We start from the raw sequence: 17,735 nt of genomic DNA, 5'->3' as shown, positions 1-17,735 counted from the left end.
GGATCCTTACAAGAACATTCATGGTGAACCTATTGTGCCTAAGGATGAGCCAATAGAATGGGAGAACATACCAATTCCTGACTTCAATTTACCAATCCTCAGCAAGCCAAAAAGAACAAAGTCAAGAGCAGTCAAGAAAGTGAAGTTGGCACCTCTCAAATCCAAATCTCTAGTCAAAGCTCAATCTAAAGTCAACAAAGGAGATTATATGTACTTGTATGACATCAAGGAGTTTTCTGATCTAAACCTCTATCTAGATGAACTAGATGAAGTGAGAGGAATTGATGCATACCGAAACCTACCTTAAAGGTTAGTGTTCAAGTATAAGGGAGGAAAGGAGATTCAGTGGCCACTTCACATGATCCTTCTAGAAAGCTAAGCTGTACTGATTAAGGTTTATTCATCTTTCAAGAAGAACTTTGGGTTCAATATTATTGCAAGAAGATTGGTACTGAAGAAGATTGAAGAACTAAGGAGTGTTAGAGCTAAAGATGCACTCCCAAAGACTCTAATCATCCCTTACACAGGGAGAAGAGTGCATCTAAGGCCCTACTGGCTGATGGAGTTCATGGATGACAAAGGAGTGAGAAGATTTTTCAGATTAGAAGATCAATTGAGCATCTCTAGCAATGAGACTCTCTTGGAAATGCAAGAAAAGCTAAATCTCTCAGAATCTGATGAACTGGAATTCCACAGGTAGCTCCAAAATCAGATTGAAAAAAATAATAGAAAGCTTGGAAAGAGATCCAGACCTTCAAGAAATTAGATAAATCTGCTCAGGCTAGAGGAGCATCTTGAAAATAACTGTGAGCAAAACTTTGTACATTTTGCTAATTGAAGCACTTTTCAGTATTATCTACTGTCTTTTAAAGTTGTATTTTTAGGGTGTTTTGTTATCATCAAGTATCTCTTAATTTATAGCTACAATTCCAATAGACATAAATTGGGAGAGATTGTTGTGTATATGTTGTATACTTGATGATTTCATGAACAAAACACCTTGGTAGATTTTACTAGGTAAAAATGTAGCACACTCGACGGATAAGGATTATAGTCCGGATGGATAACTCATTTTGGTCCCGACGGATGATGTCTTATTATCCATCGAGTGAGTAGATTATGTAACAATAAGTCTATAGCACATTTCTGTATACACATTGTTTAGAATCTGTAGTAGTACTTAAGTCATGTTGACTTTAACTAGATATGCAGAATAGGTTGATTAATTGTACATAGATGATGTCTTGTAATTCTGCATAAATGAAATGGAGTCAAGTGCCTGATTGCTACCCGACGGATAAACAACAATGAATTCAACGGATGATCAACAACCCGACGGATGATCAATAACTCGACGAATGATCATAAACTCGACGGATGATCATAAAATCGATGGATAAAGAATTCAAATATCTGTTGACAGTGACAACACAGTCACATGCGTCGAGTGTATGCAAATAGAATGTGGTAGCCTATTCAACTGGGTTTTCGAGAACAGAGAAGCATTGCCATTTCCATGCTATTATGAAGATATTCAAAGATGCTGGAATAGAGTAATGAAGTAGCATTGTATTAGACTTGATAGTTTTTGTTTTATTATCTTGTCTACTGTATTCTTAGCATTTCTCTCGTTCTTAGTTGTTATCATTTTATAAGCAGCTGTGAGCTTTTTTCACACAGAGTTCTCTCGATATACATTATATATCTCTGGTGGAATCATTCAAATCCACCAGAAAGTTTTTAAAGACTCTTGTTTTTAATTACTTGTGTTTTGATTCATTTCAAGTAACTATTCCGTATTCTGCTAATCAATTCACACTTATATATATATTTGAGTTAGAACATTTTTATTAAAGAAAAAGTTTCAAGAATTCCATTCAACCCCCCTTCTGTAATTATTGTTACATTGTTAAGGGACTAACATTCTGATACTGTAAATTCTGATGACCTAAATTCTGATCCTGTAAGTTCCGATGGATTAAACTCTGATGTCATTAAAACTGTGGTAATTGCTCCAAAGGAAAATGCACCTGTTCAGGCGAAGCAAGATAATGATCAGACCACATCTCAAGACTCTCAAGAAGCATCAGAACCAGTCACTAGCTCTTCAAGTTCTGATTCATCAAGTTCTGATGAGCCAAATTCTGATAATTCTGAAAACTCTGATTCTTCAATTCCTGATGGATTCAACTCAAATTCTGAAAATTCAGAGAGCGTAATTTCAGGGGGAGCATCAGAAAATGCTGATGGAGATAACATGGATCATGGAGGAGGATCCAGTTCTAGAGATCAACTTCCATCTGCAAGGAAGTGGACTAAATCACATACACCTGACTTAATAATTGGAAATCCTGAAGCAAGTGTCAGAACTAGAATAGCAACATCAAATGAATGTCTCTATCATTCCTTTCTATCTCACACTGAACCAATAAAAGTGGAATAAGCTCTTCAAGATGCTGATTGGGTGCAAGCAATGCAGGAAGAGTTAAATGAATTTGAAAGAAATAAATTATGGATCCTAGTGCCAAGACCAAAGGACAGATCCATTATTGGTATAAAATGGGTGTTCAGAAACAAAACTGACAGTGATGGAATAATTACAAGAAAAAAAGTAAGGTTGGTTGCTAAAGGTTACTCTCAACATGAGGGTATTGACTATGATGAAACATTTGCTCCAGTTGCTAGATTGAAAGCCTTTTTGGCTTATGTTGCTCACAAGACGTTTAAAGTCTTTCAAATGGATGTGAAAAGTGCTTTTCTTAATGGAGAATTGGAAGAAGAGGTATATGTTGAACAACCTCCAGGCTTTGTAGATCCAAAATTTCCAAATCATGTCTACAAGCTTGATAAAGCACTTTATGGCCTTAAGAAAGCTCCAAGAGCACGGTATGAGACTTTAGCTCAATTCCTTCTGGAAAGTGAATTTACCAGAGGCACAATTGATAAAACTTTATTTTACCTCAACCATGGAAATGACTTACTTTTGGTACAGATATATGTTGATGATATCATCTTTGGCTCTACAAATACAAAACTTTTTGAAAGATTTTCCAAGTTAATGCAGTCAAGATGTCAAATGAGTATGATGGGAGAACTTAGCTACTTTCTGGGACTTCAAGTCAAGCAAACTGAAGAAGGTACTTTCATAAATCAATACAAGTATACCAAAAATTTACTCAAGAAATTTGGAATGCAAGACTGTTCAACTGTATCCACTCCCATAGCCACTGCAACCAAGTTAGATAAAGATACTGGAGCATCAGTAGATATTACTAACTACAGAGGTATGATTGGCTCTTTACTCTATTTAACTGCAAGTAGACCTGATATCATGTATGCTACATGTCTTTGTGCAAGATTTCAGGCTGATCCAAGAGAACCTCATCTAATAGTTGTGAAAAGAATTTTCAAGTATCTCAAGGGTATAGCTGATCTAGGATTGTGGTATCCTAGGGAATCATATTTTAAGCTAATAGGTTAATCAGATGCAGATTTTGTAGGATGTAAAATAGACAGGAAAATCACTAGTGGAAGCTGCCAATTTCTTGGAGGCAGATTGGTTTCTTGGTTTAAAAAGAAACAGAAATCAATTTCCACATCAACTGCAGAAGCAGAATATATTGTTGCAGGAAGCTGTTGTGCACAGATTCTTTCAATGAAGAATCAGTTACTGGACTATGGGTTAGAATTTTCTATGATACCCATTTACTGTGATAATCAAAGTGCTATTGCTATGACAAAAAATCCAGTTCAACACTCAACGATAAAGCACATCAGCATTAGGTACCATTTCATAAGGGAACATGTGATGGAAGGTACAGTGGAATTGCATTTTGTCCCCACATAATAACAACTAACAGATATCTTCACAAAACCACTATATGAAGCTACTTTTACAAGACTGGTAAATGAACTTGGAATGGTTTCAGGTTCTTTCCCAAAATCTGCTTAGTTTTTGTTCTCATGCATCAGACTTTATGATCAGTGTTTACAAATTATCTTATCTCCATGTAATCTATGCTTAAATTGTAACATATTAAATACTGATTGTTATCTGATGTGATTCTATAAACTCTGAAAGTGTTTTGAATGTTCTGTGACTATTCACTCCAATGAGGATTATTTGTTAGATGCTGACTTAGTAGTCTTTAACAAACTATGTATCCCATGTTCGAATTAGTTGTTTATGTGGAAATACATAACACAAGTAAACTCTGATTTTGATATTGGTCAGTTTTACTTCTTGTATCTTATTACTAAGTCATAAACTAGATTATTATTTCTTATCTGTCAAATTCTGATGTTAGTAAATCTTAAGGATGAACTACATGCTTGATAATAAGCGTCACTTATCTGAAGAAAACAAAAGAAAAGAAAAATTGAAGTCAGGTACTCCTTTGAGATCTAAAGTAACTATGTGAAAGGGAAGAGCCAAGTGCATTGCTGGTATTAAGTTATATGCATTAGAAAAGCAAATAAAATTTTCTTGGTGACTTTTCACATTCTTAGATTACTGAAGAAATATTCTGATAATAGCATAAATTCTGATAGCAGTTGTGACTCATTTACACTGAGAAGCCACTGTAAAAAGAATGTCAAAAGATGCATAAAATGAGCATGAACAGTTGAGGTGGACTCTTGCATAAATTTATTCTATAGTAGACTTCAAAATTAAAGACAGATTTTAAGCATTTTTCTTAGTTATGCCTTATTTCTAAGATATCTGAAGTTTATCAGACTTTAATCTTTATCTGATCATTTACAAATGCACACACTCTCACTCCACATGAATATTGAAAATTATTGTGGTGATTAAGTTGTTTATGATAAACAGTTAAGTATTATTTGCATAAATTCTGAGGACAAGTTCTGATGAAAGTTCTGATAATTAAACTCTAAAGAAACCGATCAGTATTTGTGTGAAGAAACACAGAAACAGTCATTCACTTTTTGAGTACAGAAGCCATTATCTGATGACCGTTAAATTATGATAATAGTCAAGTTCTGATGCAAATCCTGATGAAAACTCTGATGCTTACGTGGCATTATTTAATTACTTGACTTATTTTTAGTATTTACTGTAACAGTTATGTTAGGTCATACAATACTATAGAAGGGGTTTGAATATAGTGTTGATACAATTAAATCGATTTAGAACACAAGTATGTAATAGTAATCAAGTTTATTCAATATAATAAGCTCTGTTATAAAGTAGGTTAAACTACTATCTCAGTGATGAACAATATCACTAAGAGATGCTAGGTTATAATGAATAATGTTCTCGTGAATGATAACACTTATAGTGTAAGAGCAAGACTTTCAGATATTTCTAAGAGCAAGACTTTCAGATGTTAATCTTTCATTTGTTAAAGTCTGATCTCTAAAACTAATGAACATGGTTTAAGATATAATCTTAGCTCAGAAATATTATCAGTATGAAAAGCATGAGTTGATTGAGGTACCTTCAATTCAGCAGCATCAGGACTGCTATCAGCATTTACAATTAAGGCATAGTTTACCTCATCTTCAGAATCTGAAGTGTCTGCCCAGTTTTTCTTCTTTGTGATAAGTGCCTGTCCTTTATCACTTTTTCCTTTTTTACAGTCAGGAGAGATGTGGCCTCTTTCACCACAATTGTAGCATTTGACGTTTGAGTTGTCTCCTGTGTCAGACTTTCCTCCTTTGCCTTCAGACTTTCTGAACCCTTTCTTTTCAGAACTTCCACCTTTCCTGGAAAACTTCTTGCCCTTTCTGAATTTCTTGTAGGCTATCTTTGTGATACCCTTCACCATAAGAGCACACAGTTGCATCATCTCTGCATCAACATCCACTTTAGATAAATTTTCTGATTCTGAATTATCATCATCAGAATATGATGACTCTGAATCAGACAGTATGATGAGAGCCTTTCCTTTGCCTCTCTTTGAGATAACTACTTTAGGAGATTCCTCCTCAGCCTTAAGAGCAACTGTCTTTGACTTTCTTCCATGCCTTTTGCTCCTTTGATCCATCTCAAGTTCATGACTCTTGAGCATACCATAAATTTCATCAAGAGTAGTTTCAGCAAGGTCATAGTTGTCTGTTATGGTAGTAGACTTCAAATCCCAATTTTCTGGAAGAACTAAAATGAATTTTAGATTTGAATCTTCAAGATCATATTCCTTGTCCACCAGTGATAGATCATTCAAGAGTTTGGCAAACCTGTCATATAAATCAGTTAATGACTCATCATTTTTTGAGTCAAAGTGCTCATACTCTTGTGTGAGTATAGTCTTCCTATTCTTTTTGATTGCATCAGTTCCCTGGCATCTTGTCTCCAAAGCATCCCATATCTCCTTTGCAGTATTGCAATTAATTACCCTGTTTGACATGACATTGTCAATTGCACTATGAAGCAGATGCCTTACCCTTGCATCCCTTGCAATAGATGAGATGTCTTCAGTTTTGTACTCACTTTTCTCCTTTGGTATCAACTTTGCTGGTTGATCAGCAACTACAACAGAAAGCTTGGTAGGCTTAAATGGTCCATCATTAATTCTATCAAGGTATTCTGGATATGTGGCTTCCAGAAACATAACCATCTTTACCTTCCATATATGATACTCAGATGCTCTCTATTAGGTCACACAACACTATAGAAGGGGGTTGAATATAGTGTTTATACAATCAAATTGATTTCAACACATATATGTAACATAGATCAAGTATATTCAATAAACTCTGTTACAATATGAACTGTTGTTCTCTTTCAGTGATGAACAAATATCACTAAGAGCTGCTAGGTTACAATATATAATCTTCTCGATAATGATAACACATATAGTGTAAACCCTAAGTCTGTGTTTATATAGTACACAGTTACAAGATAACTTCTAATTGATATGGAATATAATTTTGTCTCCTAAAATATATCAATCAGATATCTTCTACAAGTCTTCTAGTTTTCTAACTCTTTCTATGCATATCTTCTTTTATTTTGGTCTCGATCTTCTCCCGTAAATCAGCCACATTCCTTATCTGAAAGTCTTCCCGCACTTAAGTTCTGATATGACCTTAAGTTCTGATATTAAGCTCTGACTTCAGTAAGTCGTGATTTCAGTAAGTCCTGATATATCCTGTTGTTAAGATCTGAAAACTAAACATAAATCATTTTAGACATGACATCTCAAATATATCTAACAATCTCCCCCAATTTGTAAATTATGAAAAATATATAAGTTAATAGATTTGATGATGTCAAAAACATTTTAAGTACAAATACAATAAGAGTTTAACTAGATAACTAACTACAACTTACAGCCCTTGTAGCTTTTACTAATCTCAATGAGTCAATCTGAATCCAAAGTGATTCTTGACAAAGTTTGATATCATCTTTTCTTCTTTATTCCTCAGGATTTGAGCTATTGTAGTCTTGACTTGCTTCATCTCTTCATCTTGACTTCCAATCTGGTAGATTGCAGTCCTTAAAGCAGAGATATGGTTTCTTTCTAAACCATCACCCAGTCTTATTACCCTTGGATGAGAAGAATCTTCATTGTAGCATATACATTTCTCTTTTAGTATCACTTCAAGTTTAGCAGAATCCTTCTTCATTGGAATTTCACTTCCATCATCTTCAACTATATTTGGAATGAATTATGTAACCCTTGAACCAGAAATTCTAGCTTTATCTCTTATGGTCTTCATTATGAAATTTGACCATCTCCTGGTAATATCAGACTTAATCTCTAAAAGATAATGAAAGAATTGAAGTTCTTTCAGGGATTTGTTCAGCACATCTGATTCTGACATCTGATATGTCCTTCCATCTTCAAGAAATAGAATCAGATTTTCTTTGACATTATGCTTGTCATGTGCATCCAGTACCACTTGAACAGAGATAAACTTATCAAGGTGTTTTTGTGTAACATCTTCAAGAGGTTTGTCAGTTAGTAAAAATGGATCCCTAGTAGCAACTTCAACTCCTGTCTTGATTTTAGCTTCATTAGAACCTAGTCCAGCCCTGTCTCTTAGTTCTCTAGCATTTAACCCAATAGTCATGAAATCAGACAACAATTGGCTTTTTTTTGGATCTGATGGTTTGACATTTTTCCATAGAAGTTTCTTTTTATCAGCCACTTTCATCTTGTCTAAATCAACTTGAGCTCTGTCAGAGGTTGATGTCTTGATAACTCTATCAGAACTTGTTATTTCTGTTGTATCTTGCAGCTCTTCACTCTGAACAACTTGAGCACTGTCAGAGGTTGTCTTTGATTCTTCAGAAATCTTCCTTCTTTTCAGAGTTTTGGACAGTTTCATCTTCAGCAAGAGTATCATCAGTAACTTGAACCATTTTGCACACTGGTTTCATCGGGATTTGAGGAATTTTCATCTCCAGTGGCTTGGTTGGTTCATCAACTTTTCCCTTCCCTTTGTTTTTGGGATCAATCTCAGTCTCTGATCTAGTCTTGGGCTTTGATGCCTCAGTATTTGACTTCTCCTTGATCACAATGCCTTTTTCCTTATGCCTTGGAGGTTTATTTGCAACAGAAGCTTTTGGCTTTAGATTTTTCTTTTCAGCTTTAAATATAGATTCTTCCTCCTTGAGATTTTTTAAATCTATTCCAGGATTATGCTTAAAAATAATCTTCTAGAAATCTCTTCATAAAGTGTCTGAATGTTGGGATCCTTGTAGTAGACTGTAGTCTGCTTCCCCTTTAGCTTCAGAGTTTGTAAAAACTTCTGAGAATCTTGACTTCCACCTTGTATCAGAACATCAGGCTTTGTCATCAGACTTTACTTATCAGAACTTGATATCAGATTTTGTTTATCAGCACTTGCTATCAGATTTTGAGTTTAAGTAGCTTCAGAACTTGTCTTCTTTTGAGTAGAAGATTTGCTTGCATCAGTATTTAGTTTCCTTGAAGAAAACTTGTTGCTCTGCCCTTGACCTCTACTCTTATCAGAGTTTCCCTGGTCATCACCTTTGTCATCCTTCTTCTTCAGTATTAGAGTAGGTGAGCATTTGGACTTAACTACCTTCTCCCCTTTTTTGGCATCATCAGGTAGTAGGAGAGAGAGAAGAAGTTCTACTGAAGATTGAATTTCATCCAGTTGAGCTTTTTGAGAAGCTTGATTTTACAAGACCTCATTAGTTTGGGCCTGTTGCTTCTCCTGAACTTTCTCAATTGCTTCAACTTTGTTAGGAATATGTGTATTAGTTTAATGATAAGTTAAACAAAACACTTAAGTAGAAATGTAGTGTTTGTAGCCTCAACGGATAAGACCATTCTGGCTATCCGTTGATGGAGTAGCTTTACTTAGAAATAAGTTTAGTATTATAGCACATTTCAGTTTCTGTATTTAAGTTATAATTCTTAGATGTTGTGGGAAATTATAAGTCATGTTGACTACTAGTGGATATGCAAATAGGAGGGCTAATTGTAAATATTTCATGCCTTGTAATTTTGTATAAATGAAGTAGTATCAACTGATAAATTAAAGGCCTTCAACGGATGAGAAACAAAGCTTCAACGGATGTCTCTAAAGCTTCAATGGATGACACCCATCAACGGATGAGTGTATCAACGGATAAAGCTTCAACTGCTAATGCATCAACGGATAAAGCTTCAACTGATAAAGCATCAACAGATAAAGCCATCAACGGATGAAAGCTTCAACGGATGCTCAGTTCAATAGCAGTTGACAGTGACAATTCATAAGCTGACAGAGGCACATGGGTTGACAGAGACAATTGGAATGTGGTAGCCTCTTGGAGGAATCAAGAAAATGCAGCATTTCCATTCTGGTGCAAACAAGGAAGTATTCAAAGATTCACAGATTATCCTAGATTGCATTGGAAAGAGAAATGAAGAAGAAACATGTGAAGAACCTTTTTAATTGTATTTGTACTTTTGTCTTCACTTGTAAACTTGGTGATATATAAACCAAGTTGTAGCTAGTAATTAGATGGTGAATTTTTCCAGAGCTATTTATAAAAATCTAGAGAGAAAATCATCTAGTTTGTACTAGGACGCAGCTGTGATCAATTCTTTGAATCACAGATTTTCTGAAATACACATCTCTGGTGGAACAACAAATCCACCAGAAAAGTTTTTGAAGCCTTTATGTTCTTTACATTTGTGTCTTGAATATATATATGTCTGCACCTGCTCAAAGCAATTCACACACAACTGTTCATCAAAACACTTAGCCTTTGAAACTGCTCAAAACTTGAAAAAGTTTTGAGATTTACATTCAACCCCCCTTCTGTAAATCTCATTGTTAGTTTCTTGGGAATAACAATTGGTATCAGAGCAAGCTCTTAACTTACAAAGAGTTTAAAGATCTATTCTACTAACATCTTGAGTAAGAAGGATATTGGTGTAAAGATTCCAATCCTGGAAAGAGATAATTATCATCACTGGAAACTGAAGATGCATCTACATCTTCTCTCTCAAGATGAAAGCTACATCAACTGCATTGAAAATGGTCCTCACATCCCTCACAAGGTGGCCACAGCTATAACACCCTCCAAATTCGGGGTATAGATTTGGGGCATTATTAACAACAACTACCAACTAAACCTGCACAAGCGGAATATAAATATATTAATTACCCCGAACCATTACTACTCAGGATCTTTTAAGGGTTGAGTTGAAAACAAGAACCACATACTACAGTTTATTACAAACCCAAATAAATAAAACCTGCCTCAAGATCTCTCTTTGTTACAAAACTTTATTCTATCTACAATCTCACCACACAATTTTTATTCAAACTACACAAGAATTTTATTCAACCCAACATTACTCCTTATCCTGTTACACCTGATCTGGCAATTCAAAGCTCTCTTCGGGAATGGGAAGGAACACTCTTGGTATAAGAGGGTCCCGCTGCTTGACTCGCTTCTTGACTATGCGGGTCCTGATGGGTTTCATTCTCTAGCTTAACTGTAAAATAATAGGAATAACAATAAAAGGGGATGAGCCAAAATTGCTCAACAAGCCTGCAATAATATATATAGTGTAAAGAGAGAGAAAAAAGTGAACCAATAAGCAGCTGGTTGAAACAACCATTTGAATCTGTATAGGATAGTAATTTGCCAATGCTGGCGAGTACCAAATGAACAAGACTGGAAACAAGAACCAACATATGCACTATAACCCGCTGATCAGTCAGGATATAGTGCGGATCTATACCCAACTGCATAGACCCAACCAACATAAAGAGTACTCAGGCAACTATGGCCTATTAAATAATGGTCTGGGTAAAACCCAGCCCGTATAGTAACCATCCAGTCCAAGGTATAGCATCCGGAACAATCGGAATGCTTTTGATATATCCCAACACCAGGATATACCAGAGTATATGTAACAAGGGTAAAAAGGATTGAAATATGAATAGGAAATTCAATAAATTGGGAGAAATCAAGAATCGAAATGAAATTGAAACAAGCATTAATAAATGGGTAACAGTGTATATGAACAATGATTATCAAAGGTAACTGATATGAAAAAAGGAAATATAATTCACTATTCTGAATTTAGAATAGGGGAAAAAAACTTGCCTTGCGCGTACTTAACCTGGTTCAACTCACCGCCTTCTGTCCCTAGATTGCTCTGCCTTGCTAACACTGAACCAATCATAGAAAGATAGTCGTTTAGATAACTTACTATATACGTGTATCTCGAATTGATATCACGTAACCTTATCAGTCTACCCATGCATTTCTATCTGACTCGCATATATACACATATATTTATATAGCACATAGGTTCACATAATCATGTAAAGCACATAGCACGTAAAGCATATAATCAATTTTTAGACTTATAATTATTTTTAGAATCGATTCTAGACTCATACCTGCATTAACTAGTCTTATCTGATTTTATTATAATTTTTCGGGATTTATTCGACTCAATTATACCCCTATTAGGACCTATGAACTATTAATTATCACCAAACCACTCTCTTCCGGAAGAAATTATAACTTACAACTATTTTTATTGGATTCGTCTCATTTTTCTGAGTCTAGGGGTCTTCGTTTCGCTCAAATCGGACTAACGGTTGAATTATTATGAATTAAACAAGATTAAATTAATTAATAATTAATTATAAATAATTAATTATAATTAAACAATCCTTAATTACATTTTTAAATAATTAATTAATAATTATTATATTTTAAAATAATTAATCCCTAATTATTAGGAATTATTATTATTTATTACAAATTATTATTACTTATTCAATTAGATCGATTATTTACAAATAATCAATCGATTTAATTAACTGATACGCTATTTATCGAATAACTACGAATTACTCGAATTATAAACCAACTTAACGATTAATCACTCGTATAACTACGAGCTACTCGCAATACTCGCATAATTATCGAACTATTAAATTATTATTGAAACTCATACGATTCGCTAATCAATTAGTTACTGATATTTAATTATACGATACAAATAATTACTGCAATATTAGTCGAATAACTATCGCTCGAATACCAATTCTAATTAGTGAATCACTATTTGCATTATTAACTACTTATTAGATTATTAATCATATCACTTAATTATTTCTAATCCTTATTTATTAATTAATTACCTAATTATTAATTAATTACCCAATTATTAATTAATTAGATAATTAATAAATAATTAGATAAATAATTAAATAATTAATTAAATTATTAAATTCGATTTTATAATTTAATAAAATAATTTAAAAATTAATAATACTAATTTTCAGAATTCAAAACTAATTTTTAATTAATTTTTAGAATTATTAAAAACTGATTTTAATTTACTAAAATATAAATAAATAATTAATTACTCAAAAACACAAAAACAGAACAGAGTTTGAGTTCTGAAGGATCAAACCCGGGTCGTTTCCGGGTTGCAAACCGGGTCGTCCCCAACCCAATCGGGTCGGGAAGAACAACCGGCCGCTGCCTAGGACCCGACGTCGGCAACGTTCCCCGGCGAGAATCCGGCAAACCAAAACACTCGATTCCAGTCGATTCTTCTGCATTTTCGTGGCACAGCAACACAACGACGCTCCCTTCTATTCCCAGGCCTTCCTCCGACTCCCTTCATCGTTCTACAACCGGAAACACAAAGAAGACCGCCACGGCGGCGGTTCTCCGGCGATGCCAAAAACAGCACCAAATCGCATGAAACCTGTGCCGTTCGACTCCCTATCCGACGATCAGAACGTCTATACTAACAGAATCATCCAACAACTACTCAATCACAAAACCCGAATTCAAGAAATTAAACCCGAAAATATAAATTTCTATTCGATCAATCAAACACGAAAAACAATTACATAATTGAAAATTAGAGATCATAAGCTTTAAAACGAGTACTCACACGCTCGATTTGGACTCCGGAATCACCTTCAAATCCTTGCTTGATTCTGCTACTCTGTTCTTCACCAAACCCTAACCCTAATTCCTTTTCTGATTTTTCTTTTTATTTTCTGATTTTTAATTATAATTAACTGAAAAATTAATAGTAATTCAGGTATTTATATTTATGAAAATAATACCCCTAAGTAAAATTAAGGGTCTAATTACACTCCTAATAAAAATATTTGGCCCCAAATTTTATAATTTTTGGGTATTAATATTGAATTTTTAAATATCCAATAAATACAAAATAAATCCTAAAAATTCCCAAAAATTGTGAATATTACAAAAATACCAAGAAAAATGATATATGATAATTTCATGATCATATAAAAATAAAAATGTAATTTTTGTGAGGTTTTTGGTACCCGAAGGGGTCCGGAAAAGTCATTTTTCGCGAAAAAGGTCAATTTGTAAAACGTCTAGGGGTTCAGAATAGCGATATGGTATAGGGCATTTTTAACAAAATAGGGTCAATGATTTTGTTTGAAATACGGGCTTTTTAAAACATAGTTTTGAGCTGTACGGGTTTTGATATAAAACATATAACTGACGATAAAACACTCAATAAATATCCAAAATACGTTTGGATCAAAACAACCAACACGTAACACATAGCAGTTAGGGTTTAATGACTTAACACATTTAATCACATAATAATACACATAATTTATCATTATTATAATATAATACAAGCGTAATTTCTCGGTCGTTACAACAGCTGCAACTGCCACAGTTGCTGTTGGACAGTCTATTCCCAAGCCAAAAGCAGAATGGACTGATGAAGATATTGAAGAGGTTCACAAGGACAAGAAAGCCATGAACATTCTGTTTAATGGCCTAGATCAAGATATGTTCGATAATGTCATTAACAGCCAAACTGCTAAGGAAATTTGGGATACTGTGCAACTTATCTGTGAAGGTACTGAACAAGTTAGAGAAAATAAAATGCAGCTTCTCATTCAACAATATGAATACTTTCATTTTGAAGAAGGAGAATCACTGAATGATACCTTCAATATATTTCAGAAACTGTTGAATGGATTGAAGCTGTATGGCAGAGTGTACCAAGTCAAGGATTCCAACTTAAAATTTCTGAGGTCTCTTCCAAAGGAATGGAAGCCTATGACTGTTTCACTAAGGAATTCTCAAGATTATAAGGACTTCACACTTGAAAGATTATATGGAATTTTAAAGACCTATGAACTTGAGATGAAGCAAGATGAGCTGTTGGAAAAAGGAAAGAGAAAAGGTGGATCAGTTGCACTTGTAGCTGACAATGAGAAGACTGAAGCCAGGAGTGAAGAAAAGACAATGCCAAGTCTCAAAATTGGCACAAGCAAATCAGAATCAAGCAAGGGAAAAGAGCAAGTAGCTGAGGTTGAAGATAGTTCCGGTCAAGATGACTCTGATGATGTTGATGAACATCTGGCTTTTCTGTCCAGGAGGTTTGCAAAGATGAAATTCAAGAAAAATGCTAGATTCACTAAGTCAAACAAGAACATGGTGGACAAATCTAAGTTTAAATGTTATAACTGTGGCATAAGTGGACACTTTGCAAATGAGTGCAGAAAGCCAACTTCTGAGATGAAGAAATTTGAGCAAGTGGATTAGAAAATGAAATATTTCGATTTGCTCAAGTAAAAGGAAAGAGCTTTTCTGACTCAGGATGACTGGGCAGCGGATGAAGCCAATGAAGATGATGATATGGAATATGTCAACCTAGCCCTGATGGTTAATTCTGATGAAAATGAAACTAGTTTATCAAGCAACCAGGTAATTACTACTGACCTCTCTCAGCTTTCTAAAATTGAATGCAATGAAGCTATAAATGATATGTCCAATAAATTATATCATTTGTGTGTTTCCCTTAAATCACTAGCTAAAGAAAACACAAGAATTAAAGAGAATAATTTATTTTTAAGTGATAGGAATGCAGTGTTAGAGGGTAAGGTAATTGAGGTTGAAAAGATTAAAATCAAATGCTTATCTGTTGAGAGTGAACTAGAAGAATCTGTTAAGAAAGTAGAAACTCTTTCTAAACAATTAGAACGTGAGCAAGATGTAATCAAGGCCTGGAAAACATCTAGAGATGTTAGTGCTCAGATTGTCAAGGTTTAGGGAATTGAATCACTCTGTGAGAATGCCTGGAAGAAAAACAAAAAGGAAGAAGAATTAATTGATGGATTGTCAACGGATGTGGAATCAACGGATGATGAAAGTTATCCGTTGAAGGAAGAAAAGGAGCATCCGTTGAAGGCTCATCAATTAAAACAGGCAAGTGATTCTAAAAAGAACAATTTGAAAAAAAATCTCAATAAGAAGTTTGGTTCAACTTCCAAGAACTTTGTCAAAGAAGAAGCTAGCACATCCAAAGATGCCAGTAAGGTGAATATAGGACACATGACTTTAGATCAGTTGAAAAATAGGCTTTAGTTGGTTGAGGATAAAAAAGAAACTAAACAAAAATCTAATAGAAATGGGAAGGTAGGGATTAACAAATACAACAATTACACACCTGATAAGTATGCTCCTAGAAAAAGTTGTGTGCATTGTAAAAGTGTTAATCATCTATCTGCTAACTGCAAGTCTGTTAAGAATGCTCCCATGCCTTTAACTCCTTCCATGCCTAACATGTCTATGTCACCTCTGCATGCTATGCCTGTTATGTCTCAACAGAATCCTCATGCATATTTTGCAAACATTCCATATGTTAATAATCCTTATTTTGCTGCATTCAGTATGCCTCAAATGCCATACAACATGCCAATGTGGAATAATATGTTTGCACAATCTATGCCTTATCAAATTCAACCAAATGTGCTAAATGATTCTATGACTAACCCTACACTTCAACCAACTACATCTGAGACCAAGGTTGACCCAAAGTTACCTAAGTCAAAAGATGCAGGAAGTATGAAGTCTAGGAAAAAGACTAACAAGGCTGGACCCAAGGAAACTTGGGTACCAAAATCAACTTGATTTGATTTTGTTGTGTGCAGGGAAAAAGAAGGAATCTATGGTACTTGGACTGTGGTTGTTCAAGGCACATGAAAGGAGATTTCACCCTGCTCACAGAGTTTAAGGAGAGAGCTGGCCCTAGCATAACCTTTGGAGATGACAACAAAGGGTTCACTATGGGATATGGCTTGATTTCAAAAGAAAATGTCATCATTGATGAAGTTGCAATAGTTGATGGTCTCAAACACAATCTATTGAGCATCAGTCAACTATGTGACAGAGGGAATACTGTTTCTTTCAATTCTGAAGCATGTGTTGTCACAAGTAATGTGTTGTCACAAGTAAGAAGGACAACAAAGTGGTTCTAACTGGAGTTAGAAAAGGGAATGTGTACTTGGCTGACTTCAACTCTATAGATGCAAAATCAATTACTTATCTTTTCAGCAAAGCAAGTCCAGATGAAAGTTGGCTATGGCACAAGAAGCTGTCCCATTTGAATTTCAAGACAATGAATGATCTAGTCAAAAAGGACATAGTTAGAGGAATGCCTCTAGTGGAATTCTCAAGGGATGGACTGTGTGATGTTTGTCAGAAAGGAAAGCAAAAGAGAGCATCATTCAGTAAGAAGCTTGAATCAGCAATTGATGAATCATTACAACTGCTACACATGGATCTTTTTGGACTAGTCAATGTATTGTCAATTTCAAGAAAAAGCTATTGCCTAGTGATTGTAGATGATTTCTCAAAGTTTTCATGGACCTACTTTCTTGGATCAAATGATGAAGCTAGTGAAATCATTATCAATCACATCAAGCAAGTCAACAATCATCCAGATTTCAAAGTAAGGAATATCAGGAGTGACAATGGAACTGAGTTCAGGAATTCTACCATGTGGTTGTTCTGTGAAGAAAATGGGATCATGCATGAGTTCTCAGCTCCAAGGACTCTACAACAGAATGGTGTGGTGGAAAGGAAGAACAGATCACTAATTGAAGCTGCAAGAACAATGCTTGAAGAGTCAAAACTCCCAATATGGGGCTGAGGCTGTTAACTGTGCATGTTACACTCAGAATATTTCTCTAATCAATCAGGCAAAAGGCATGACTCCCTATCAATTGTTCAAGAGAAGAAAACCAACCTTAAACTTTCTTCATGTCTTTGGTTGCAAATGCTACATTCTAAGGAATCAACCTGATCACAAAGGGAAGTTTGATGCAAAGGCTGATGAAGGGATATTTGTTGGTTATTCTACTGGAAAATCATATAAGGTCTACAATCTAAGAACCAATATTGTTATGGAATCTGTGCATGTTGTGTTTGATGATAAAAAGATTGATGGACTAACGGATGAGGGACATCATGAAGGACT

Source organism: Apium graveolens, chromosome 5 (assembly GCF_009905375.1).
Source record: "Apium graveolens cultivar Ventura chromosome 5, ASM990537v1, whole genome shotgun sequence".
Lineage (NCBI taxonomy): Eukaryota > Viridiplantae > Streptophyta > Magnoliopsida > Apiales > Apiaceae > Apium > Apium graveolens.
This window is presented reverse-complemented; position numbering follows the sequence as displayed.